General features: G+C 38.0%; 1 long non-coding RNA gene across 1 annotated transcript in view; it reads left to right on the plus strand.

Moving 5' to 3' along the window:
• Positions 1 to 3,163: 3,163 nt before the first annotated feature.
• The window catches only part of LOC119466921, a 117,383-nt gene continuing 109,122 nt past the window's right edge, over positions 3,164 to 11,424 (plus strand). The window contains exon 1 of the long non-coding RNA XR_005195433.1: positions 3,164 to 3,353. This is a non-coding gene — a long non-coding RNA (uncharacterized LOC119466921). The remainder of the gene's footprint in view (positions 3,354 to 11,424) is intronic.

An 11,424-nucleotide genomic window follows, 5' to 3' on the forward strand; every position in this document is an offset into this window, starting at 1 on the left:
TTCAGTGTCTGAAACTTAAGGAATCAGAAGAGGCAGCTATTTAGTGTACCCAACTCAAACCAGGAAATGACTGTGTCCTCTTCCTCTGCTCTGCCTTGGGCTGGTGGGAGGGGCTGGCTTCTAATCACCTTCCAGGGTGTGCCCTTCTTCCTGCCTTTCCCGCCCGGCCTACTCTCTTCTGGCTTTCTACTCTCTCTTCCTCCCTCATTTTTCCTTCCTGCTGTTTCAGTATTTTTTCCTCTCTGCCTATCTATTCTTCTCTTTCTGTGTTTTTTTTCTATTACTTTCCCCCTTTGTCTTTTCACTTTTACTCATTACCTCTGGGCAGAGTGAGGATCTGAAGCTTGTATTAACCTTTTTATCAGACGAAAATTTTGTGTTTTGTTATTTTCACTTAAAAACATAAATGTACCCAAATAACTTTTTTGTACTCTTAAAAAAAATTAACTAATTAAATTGCTTGATGTTTATTTAGATTTAATTCAAATCTGCCATGCAAGAGCTTTAAGAAAAGCAAACTACTGTGTGTTGGGGGGAAACCTGACCCCCACCTTTACTGGGGTCAGGTTCAGGGCATCCGTCCCCCTAATCCAGCTATCAGGGGGATGCGTGCCCTGACAAAAGTGTGAGCGTCCCCTTCTCTTTCAGCACATCAAGAAGGGAAGCACAGGGAAAGAGGCAAGGTTAATCTCAAAGAATTCTGGAGCTCCCTTTAGGAAAGTTGTCCCTCAGGGGACACTTGTTTATTGCTCTCCAAAAGGCTTCATCCAGTTTCCTCAATTGACCATAAAATATTCTGGGGATTGAATACCTGTGGCTTTACTCACAAACAGGATCCTTTGGGACTGATTTCTTCTTGAACAAAATGCCTGGAATCCTCAAGTCGCTCTCACTTGGGAAAGATATTTTATTCAATACAGATTATCTTGCTAAATAGGAACAGGTGAAAACTGGGCAATTTAACACCCAGAGATTATGCTGGCCAGGAAACTCACTGTTTTGAAGGTGATGGCCTTGAAGCCCAGAGGAGTAAGGAACTAGTCTAGCCTTGCATGGCCTGTCAGTATTGAGGACAAAGTGCTAGTGGGTAAGGGGCATATATGCCAACATCTATAAGATGTGATCTAATTTTATATTTTAAAAGTTGAAGATCAAAGCAAGGACGGTCAAGAGTGGGGTTTTCTAGGCTTCACTTAAATGAATGAAGAAATATAATGCACCCACAACCACAGCCTTCTTTCTATGTACATAAACTGCCTCTCCTTAGTAACGATTGCAATGGGCCTAGAGTAGGTGAGGATCACTAAGTGCTCATTTTTACAAATCCTTCTCTTGCATTCCAGGGATGTAGTGACTTTCTTGCTTTCCCAGTGCTTTTCTGGAAGAGGTGTTCTGTAGAAAGTCCCTACCCTGTGCTTATCTTCATGTGAGATGAATAATATCAAGTATACTGATGGTATCTCTCACATGCACATCATTTGTTCTGCCCCAGGGGATACTGCCTTGTGTCTCTTGCTCTAGCTTCCGTGTTCCTAGCACTAAAACCCTTCCTATATCTCTCTCAACTGATTGAGAGCCTGAGGAAACTTAAGATGAGCTAGTCTGGTGGCTTTCAAATTCCTTTTAACTACAATTCATGGTCAAAAACATAGTTATGCCGCCAACCAGTATACCCAAAGACACATATACAAAAATGAAACAAAAGTTTTTTTAAGGCAATACTTATTCTTACTTTGTGTGATGTATTCTGATTTTTTTAAATATTTTGTTTAATTTTATTAAAAATGTGTGTCTAAGGCTGGTTGCTGTGGCTTATGTCTGTAACCCCTTTGGGAGGCCTAGGTGGGTGGATCATGAGGTCAGGAGATTGAGACCATCCTCGCCAACATGATGAAACCCTGTCTCTACTGAAAATACAAAAACTAGCCGAGTTTGGTGGTGTGCGCCTGCAGTCCAAGCTACTCAGGAGGCTGAGGAAGGAGAATCGCTTGAACTCTGGAGGCAGAGGTTGCAGTGAGCCGAGATCGCAAACTTCACTCCAGCCTAGGCAACAGAGAAAGACTCTATCAAAAAAAAAAAAAAAGTTTGTCTAGATAGGCATACTAAATTGACTTTATAACCCATCATTGGGGTGTGGCTAATTTGAAAAGCACAGATTCGGTCAAATTCTTTAATGTTATAAATAAGCAAAGAAATGAGAACAGATTTTATGTGACTTATGCAAGAATTGGACCAAAGTATGAACAGAATTCTCAATTCAGTCTTGCAAAGCTGCAAGCTTTGGTTGCAAGAAGCTGAAGCATCTAATATTTAACCTGTCAGGGAAGAGGTTAATAACACATCTCTTTATAATTGTTTAAAATGTAGATTTTTCCCCATAATCTACAGCTGATAGAAGAGATGATTTTGATAAAAGTGTTGAGAAGTGACTGAAGAATAACTCAATCAACAAATATTCATTTTACAGGCCTGTATTAAGTGCCTAATATGTACTGAGCACATTCTAACCTAGAGACATAGAGATACATGAGATAATGGTATAATTTTGAATCAGGGCATGCCAACAGGCGTGGAAAGAAAGGAACTAATTCAATTCATGCTGTGAAGGATTATACATGACTGATTGGTTATGCAAAATTGACAAATATTTAATGAATGGCCACTATGGCGACTGCGTTTTCTAAAACTCAATTTAATGTAACAAGAATATGTACATAAAAGAACAACAGGTAGATGATTTGAAGTTAAGCCTGAGAGGGGTGGTGATAATAATTATGAACCTGCCCTGAAAACTCAAGAGGTATGGTTGCTGTTAATCACACACCCAACCCTTAGAGTCACCAATTGTTTCAAATTTCAGAACTCATGAGAAAGCATTTCCTTATTTTGACCAGATTTTCTCGTTGGCAAATTGATGGATGTTTTCTCTTTCAAGTAGTCACTGCTAATCTGTCTGCCTGTCACGGAGCTTAGTGGTTGGTTTCAACTTCAGATTTCATTTCTCAGCCTTTTTTCTTGTTAAGCTACATGCTTTTCTGTCTTAGTTGGGGATGCTTGACAAGTACTTTGCCAAAACATGCAGTGAAATGAACACACCCTCATCTTCAGAGAAAGAACACTCCTTTATATTCCATGAAAACCATAATTCCGAAACCAAGGAGATTATCTGTGGTCTTTTCTCTTTGTCCCCTCCCTTTGCCCTTTAAGGGAGAGAAGAGTGTGGAGGGAGGAATCGGGGAAGCCCAGTGCTCTATTGATGCTCTTGACTTTGTTTTTGGAGGTAGCCTGTGATGCAGGGCAGAAAAGAGCTGATGCCTTGGAGAGAGACTGGGAGAGGCTGGAGTTAATAGAGGGTAGGTGTTCTGTTCCGTTTTATTCTGCTAGCAAATTGCTCCCTTTTTCAGATGCTCTGGCTTGCTTTCTTCCTGTAGAAAACAAGCCTCTTGAGCCTCCCCTCAGAAAATCCGAAAATTGGGGTATGAAGACACTAACTTCCTAAATTAAAATAGATCAATTACCTAGTTGATACCAAGTTACCTATGTGATAAAGAATTTTCCTTTATTTTTCATTTCTTTAGATAATTGGTTGTTTTTTTTTTACTGATACATTTTGTGAAATTGGGGTGAGTGAAAAAGTTGTAAGGGTCTAGTTAACTCTATAGTGCTTGCTCTGTGGCTGGGACTCAAGTACTACTAGATTTCAGTGGTTGGTGGAGACATTCTGAGTCTTCGATAAAGGATTCTAATCATGCTGTGAAGATTATGCTGCTTTATGAATAGATAACAGTCATCAGAAAAAGTTAGTAAATCTTATTAGCCTGCGGTATTTGTTTGGGGGAGTTTGCACTCAGCCTGTAACTCTTGTGAAAGTGATTACTGTATAAACTGAATATTCCCTCACATGTCCAGGTCTTCCATCCTGTCCAAGGGGTAAAGCAAAACATTTTATCCAAGTTTAAATGTCATTTGTCACAGTACCTTCTTTCTTGCCAACATCACAGTGCAGGTGAGGCAGAGCATGTACATTCCCTAAATTAAGGGAGACAAAGAGAGTGGTGGAAATGGAAACTGTGGAAATAGAAAATAACAAGGAGCAGGTGAGTACATGAAATCCACAAGTTGTGAAAGATTAGTCATAGTGTAATGTATTCTGGACAGTGTTTGAAATTAGGAAGGAAGATAAGTAAGAAGTGTCATCTCAGGATGAGATCCACCATCATGTCAGGTCACGTCCTCTTTGCAGGGAATACATATTTTTCTTTTTTTTCTTGTTCTCATTTGCACTGAAGGAATAAGCTGGGAATATTTTTTCCCTCTAAAACATGAAATTTAAATCTAAGGAAACTTATCGATAGCTGTCTACCGGGTTCTATCAATCAGCCCGCAGGTTGTACCTGGGATATTCTGTTGTGGTTCAGGTCTTCTTGTGCCTTTTTCTTGGAGGAGAGAGTTCTTCAGGGTTCAAATAGTTAGATATAATTTGGCACTTTCTTAGAAAATTATGTCCTATAACTTTGGTTCTAGGACTATTTTATATTCTATATGTAGATAGGGGCTCGACATAATGTAGATAGCAAAGCCTATATTGTCTTCAGTCCAAAAATCAATTATGTTTTATAGCCATCAAAAGCAACTGGGACAACCTAACCCTTGATAGCAGGGGTTAGCTATTTAAATATGCCTTTATAATGCTGGCATCCTTATAAACAATTATAAGCTTCATAATGATATCTATTGGATTCACAGACTCAGAACTGGAGGGAAAACCAGAACTCCAGAGATTAAAACATTTGTAGCTATGATTATTGCACTATGGTGTATAAGGTGTCTTCAGTAACATCAAGGACTATCTTGCTAACAATGTGTTGTAATACACAGATTTTAAAATATGTGCATAGTTGTTGACCCCAAAACTTCAATTCTAATGGAGATAATGTGAAGTGCATGTTAAGCTCTATGCACAAAGATATTAATCACACAATCATTTGTAATATCAAAGGAGTGGAGGAAACCTCAGTATCCTTTCATGGGATGAAATATCTCTTAAAGTATTTTACAAAGAATATTAAGCATAAAATGCAGGTACATGCTTTTATATAGGATAATCTCAATTTAAAAAATAATGTATGCAATGAATACGGGTGTTAGAGAAAGACTGAATAACAGTCACAAATTTGGGTTTCTTAGGCATTACCTGTCAGTTGAAGGGTAGAGCTGTGTTCACATTAGTTGAGAATTATCATAGTGTTAGCAGTTGTTGTCTCTGGGTAATGGGAAACGATTTTCATTTTCTTTATATTTTTACAGTTTCTAAATTTTCTACAAGGAGCACATGTTAATTTTATAGTAGGAAAACAATCATCCTGCACTAATAGCAAAATAAAAAACCTTGACATCTTAACACTGAGTTTTCTTTTCGTTTCATTTATATTCCTTATAAATGTTGAAGGCATATTTTTCTTGAGGTGGAGGACTAGGTCTGAGTCAGCTCCTTCAGCACATAGTCCTACAGAGAGACCCTTGCTATAGTTTTCAGGGCATTTCCTGGGTTCTGCGTTTTTAGGTTACAGCGCCACCTTTGGGATATAGCCGGCATCACTTGTTACCACCATTTGCTGAAGATGTGAAATGCACAATTATATAGTACGATTTTGTGATGTGGGCAGTTAATTATTCAGTTATCCCAAGGGTTAAGATGTGTAGATGGAACTCATATTATTTCACAGCCTTGGTTCATTGAAACAACTCCTCTCTGGTCTCCTCATCAATAGCTACATTCTTTTCCTATGCATGCCAAGGCAAACCTCACAAGCGATTTGAAATTGACTGTTGCTGTTAGGTATTTATTTGAATGGTCTCGTTCCGATTTAACTTTGAGATTAAAATGGAAATTCCTTAGCATGCCATTCATTTGCAGACTTCCGGCTCCTTCCTGTCCATGTGATGATCTGCCTTTATTCTTCAGCCTTACTAGCTGCTTCCAGTTGTCAGAGCAGCTAATCTTTCTTCATCTTCCCTGTTTCTCTCCTTCTCTCCCATTCTGTTCTGTTGGGTCATTTCTATGGCAAGCCTTTCCCAGCTCATTGAGGCTAGGTGCCCCTTCTCTCCTCTCTTAACACTCTCACTCCTACTCCTTGTATAGCTGTATCTCCTACTGTATTTCTACCCTTTAATTCTTCCTGAATCTGACTGAAGTCCTCGATGGTAAGCACCCTGATTCACCTTTCTATCCCTAGCCCTTAGCTCATAGGCAAGTAATGAAAATGCTCAAAAAACATTTAATGAATGAGTGAATGAGCATTGGAATTGGGTTACGGTGATTTCCTTATAGTTTTTCTTTTCAATTTCCTTCATCTGTAAAAGAAAGATCATAAGAAAAAATTTGAGAAGTCATTAGCCTAGTGCTCAACATATACGAATAAATACTTGTTTTTTGCTCTTTTCTTTTTTGTAATTCCTATCTAGTTTCATGTTCCCTACATATGGTGGCTCATGCCACACTGATATCAAAGTCCTCACCCAGTTGGTGCCTCCTTGTTAAATAGCTAATGTGTATTTAACAAGACTTCCTAATCAATATTTATTCTTATCACATGCATGCATGGTGATTTTTGTGCAAACACCTGACCATCATTCACCACACATATTTGCTGTCTCCCTATCTCTCTTACGTTTAACTCGGTAATCTTATTAAACTCAGAAAAGCTTAGCTCTGTGAATTTCTAACCAAAGTATGGTCCTCTTGTTTTTCTATCTTTTTTTTTTCATTTTTAAAAACTTGTATTTTAGAATCAGGGAGTACATGTGCAGGTTTGTTACAAAGAAAATGATGCAGGAACGGCCATGAGAAACAGACCTCTGGGACACCGAACTAGGAAGGAAGAGGTATTTTATTATTACCGTCGGGAGCGAGGCGACAATTTGTCTAAGAGAAGCTCTGCGTTTATATAGGCTTGTGCTCGATATTACACATGAAAGGATCTTAGGTTTACAGCCTTAGAAATTACATGTGATTGGGAGGCCGAGGCGGGTGGATCACGAGGTCAAGAGATCGAGACCATCCTGGTCAACATGGTGAAACCCCGTTTCTACTAAAAATACAAAAAATCAGCTGGGCATGGTGGCGCGTGCCTGTAATCCCAGCTACTCAGGAGGCTGAGGCAGGAGAATTGCCTGAACCCAGGACGCGGAGGTTGCGGTGAGCCGAGATTGCGCCATTGCACTCCAGCCTGGGTAACAAGAGTGAAACTCCGTCTCAAAAAAAAAAAAAAAAAAAGAAATTACATGTGAAAGAGTCTCAGGTTTACAGTTTTAGAAATTACATGTGAAAGGGTCTTGGTCGATGGAGGAGGAGTGGGGTGGGTGTTTGATCTTGTTTAAGTAAAAACAATGCCTTCTGGAGAGATTCCCCCATACTATGCCTGCCATCTATAGGGGGGCGATTTAGGAGGCACCAGTTGGCCAGCCTTTTCTTCCCTTGAAATGCAGTGTGGAAGTCAAAGGGGAGGTGATCTTAGATGCTTGCGTCTCCTTCCTCAGTATGCTACATCATACTGAGGTTTGAGATATGACTGTCACTAGTGAGCACAGTATGGGATAGGTAGTTTTTCAGTCCTTGTCCCACATCCCGCCTTCAATCTAGTAGGCCCTATGTCTATTGTTCCCATCTTTATGTCCATGGGTACCAATGTTTAGCTCCCACATGATTTTCTTCTTTTTTATGGCTGCATAGTATTCCATGGTGTATACGTACCACATTTCCTTTATCCAATCCATCATTGATGGGCACCTGGGTTGATTCCATGTTTTTGCTATTGTGAATAGCACTGTGATAAATATACGGGTGCATGTGTCCTTTTGGTAGAGCAATTTATGTTTCTTTGGGTATATACTCAGTAATGGGATTGCTGGGTGGAATAGTAGTTCAACTCTTAGTTCTTTGAGAAATCTCCGAACTGATCTCCACAGTAGCTGGACGAATTTACATTCCCACAAACAGTGTATTAGTGCCCACTTTTCTCTGCAGCCTCGCCAACATGTTATTTTTTGACTTTTTAACAAAAGCCATTCTGATTGGAGTGAGATGCTATCTTATTGTGATTTGATTTACATTTTGTGGACTGCTTCTTAAGAAAAGTTTTCATAACACTTAGGGTCAATCCTTTATGCCAACAACAATAAATACAGGTAGTATTCAATTTTCATCTGTTCCCCTTTCATTCAACTCACCTTATCTACTTTATACATTGGCACCCTGACGCTACCTTTCTTATGCACGATTCAGCTAGCGAACAAACACTTTGTGTTAGCACATGCTACCTGCCTGCCAACACTTCAGTAATCAGACAATACCCATTGTTACCTGTAGAATGGAATTTACTTATATAATTGTTTAAATAGCTTTATTATCTTTTACCTTATTATTTTCAAAAATGATAGGACATCTCACAATCTTTTATTTATTTGATTTCTTAATCCATAAAAGCATTGGCAAAATTGCTGCCAATAATTCCTTCTCAATATCAACTGGGTTTCTTCAGCCTGGTGTTATTTCAAGTAAGCTAACCTAGAATTTAAAGAAGTTGTCTTAGCAAATTAATTTTCATTGTCTGTATTTGATATTTAGTCTATGTTTAAAATATTATAGCTATGATTTACGCATTTCAATATTTATGATGAAAGTTGAAAATTATCTCATATTTACTGACATTAAGTTGGCTTCTGGAAATGGGATTTTTCTATGTGATATGTAAGTTTAAACTTTAGGGTTTATTTATTTGGCTTTCACATTGCTTTGGAAAATATGATTAAAAATAAACAACTTTTATCTGGTTTTTAATATTGAGAGCTCTATTTTCCTCCCTGCCATATAATTTTTTTTTTACTAAATTTATACATAAGAAATAACTTTGAAAGAAAATAAAAACTATTAATCAACTAATGGCTATAAGAAAGCAATCTTATTATCAATGGCCTCTGTCAATGATCAGCAAATTTCCAGAACTTTTACCATTCTTCCAAAGTATTTATCCTGTGTAAATGCCATCATGAAAAATGCAAAGATGCAAATTAATGCTGGAGTTTTGAAGGTCTCAAAGTTATTAATGTATAAATTCAATATAATTTTAATTAATTCTAATCATATCCTTCAAATTATTTTTTTAACTTAAATGCGTTAGAAGTGCCCAGATAATAATAATAAAAAAAGAGGCAATGGGTGGGATTGTACCTGCTAGATAGTAAAACACACAGTATTGCACAGCTGTAACGATAGTCAGAATTATCAGCATGCTTAATAATATACCAATCTAATAGAAGAGAGACTAGACATGTATTTAAGTATATATGGTAATTTATAATATTTATTTATTCCTTTAGTGTCAACTAATATTTACTGAATGCCAAATTCTGTATAATGACGAGAATATCAAGTAATTATAGTCTTTATTAGATTATCAAACATTAAAAATCAATAACATCAATTATTATTAAGTCTATGGCTAAGCAAGCCCTATTAAGAACAGCTGGCAGAAGTGTAAATGGACATTCTTGTTGACAGGAAAATTTGGGAAAATTCTATAAAAATCATTTGTCCATATGCTTTGACATGGCATCCTTCTTTAAAGAGTCTATCCTGTAGAAATATTTCAACTTCCATGTGTGTGTTTGTATACGTACATCTATATTAGATATGTAAATGTTCATTGTAGCATTGTTTATAGTAGCAAAAACTGAAATCAACCTAATTTTCTGGTAATAAGAGAAAGGTTAAAAATGTGTGGTGCAAATTTATGAATATTATGCAGATTTTTCAATGAATGAGGTTGATAAACATGTGCTGACACAGCATGATCTTCTTGATGATGTGAGAAAATCAAGTTTCAGAAAAGTATAATAGAAAAAATGCAGTGCCAAAATCTTGGCACTAAATTCACATTCTAATACCTTTGTTTGGCTAATTGCAGGCAAAGCAAATCTGCTGTCACTGCTTTAAAACCTGGCTGTGTTGGGTATCTGTGCTGGGTTGACAATCGCCAATTGCCAATTTTGCTCTACCGTCACCCACTTTGAAGGTCTCTGTGGAACTACATTTCCTAGAATCACTTTCTCTGTAGCATTTTTAGAATTTCGTTTATCCATCTATACCACAATTTCTTTCAAAAAGCAAGTGAAGTTATTTTCCATAACTTTATTTAGTATTCTTTCTGCAAAAGATCAATTACTCCTGAAATGTAATTGTCTGGTTAGCTAACATGCTTGCATCTTCTGAAGTTTCTTGGAGATCATTCAGAAGGCTGCTATCTAGAGGTGACAGTGTTGAACTGCAGACACTTACTTTTAGGTGCTTGAGAGAACTTGACTATGTTTTTCACTTCTAAAATTAAATGAATGCATGTTATATATTAGACATTCTAGGACCACAGATACAGGAAAGAGAAATACGTTGTCCTTATTCTCAAGGAGCTCACAGGCTTGCAGGCACAGGGAAGTAGTTTGGTAATTTCTGTAAATTAAAGGAAATAAAGGAGAGCTGGCTATAACAATAGACAGAATTATCAGCATACCTAATAATATATCAACCTAATAGGAGAGAGACTATTAGCAGCACCCCAGCAGACTGGAGTGCTGGAAGAGATAAAAAGAAACACTTCTGAGAAGTGACAATGCTTGAGGTGAGTAAGGAAAAGCTAAACAGATGAGGGGTGTGGAGAGGGCTCCAGATTAAGAAACTAGGGTGGAGCAGAATGACAGGGGTATGAGAAAGCAGGTCCTATTCTAGGGACTACAATTAGTTCAAACACCTCAAAGTGATAAAAACAGGAAGGGCATTCAATGTGCAAATACTTTGACTAACAAGTAGGATGATTAATTGGAGTCACTTTGGAAACCTCACGGACCTGCTCACTTCAGGGGTGAGCTAAAGCGTTTCCTAGGCTTGGAATATCGACTTATCAGATGATCCCGACTTCCACAGCAACAAATGCTAGGCTCTCTGCCTCAGTGAATGAGCCACGTGGGTGTCTCAACAGAACGCAGACAGCCTATCATGAGGATTCCTGAGGACCGTCCTGGTGCCACCTCATAAAATTGGGCCTGCCCATTGGCCGGCACAAAAATTTCACTGTTCTCCATTTCCTACCAAGTTAAATCCAGCCTCCTAATAGAATTTAAGATCTTTCTACAGGCTGCCTCTCACATAGCCTTCCAGAATTAAATCAAAGGAATTTGGTGAGTAGGAGTAAGATTTTTGGAGTTAGTCCTGGGTTTGAATTTTAATTTTGCTACCCATTTAAGTGCTAACAAAAATGATTTCTGGCTGTCCGTTGGTGACTTAAGCCTGTAATCCCAGCACTTTGAGAGGCCGAGGTGGGTGGATCATTTGAGGTGAGGAGTTCGAGACCAGCCTGGTTTAGTAGAAACCCT

Source organism: Cebus imitator, unplaced genomic scaffold (assembly GCF_001604975.1).
Source record: "Cebus imitator isolate Cc_AM_T3 unplaced genomic scaffold, Cebus_imitator-1.0 Scaffold12, whole genome shotgun sequence".
NCBI lineage: Eukaryota > Metazoa > Chordata > Mammalia > Primates > Cebidae > Cebus > Cebus imitator.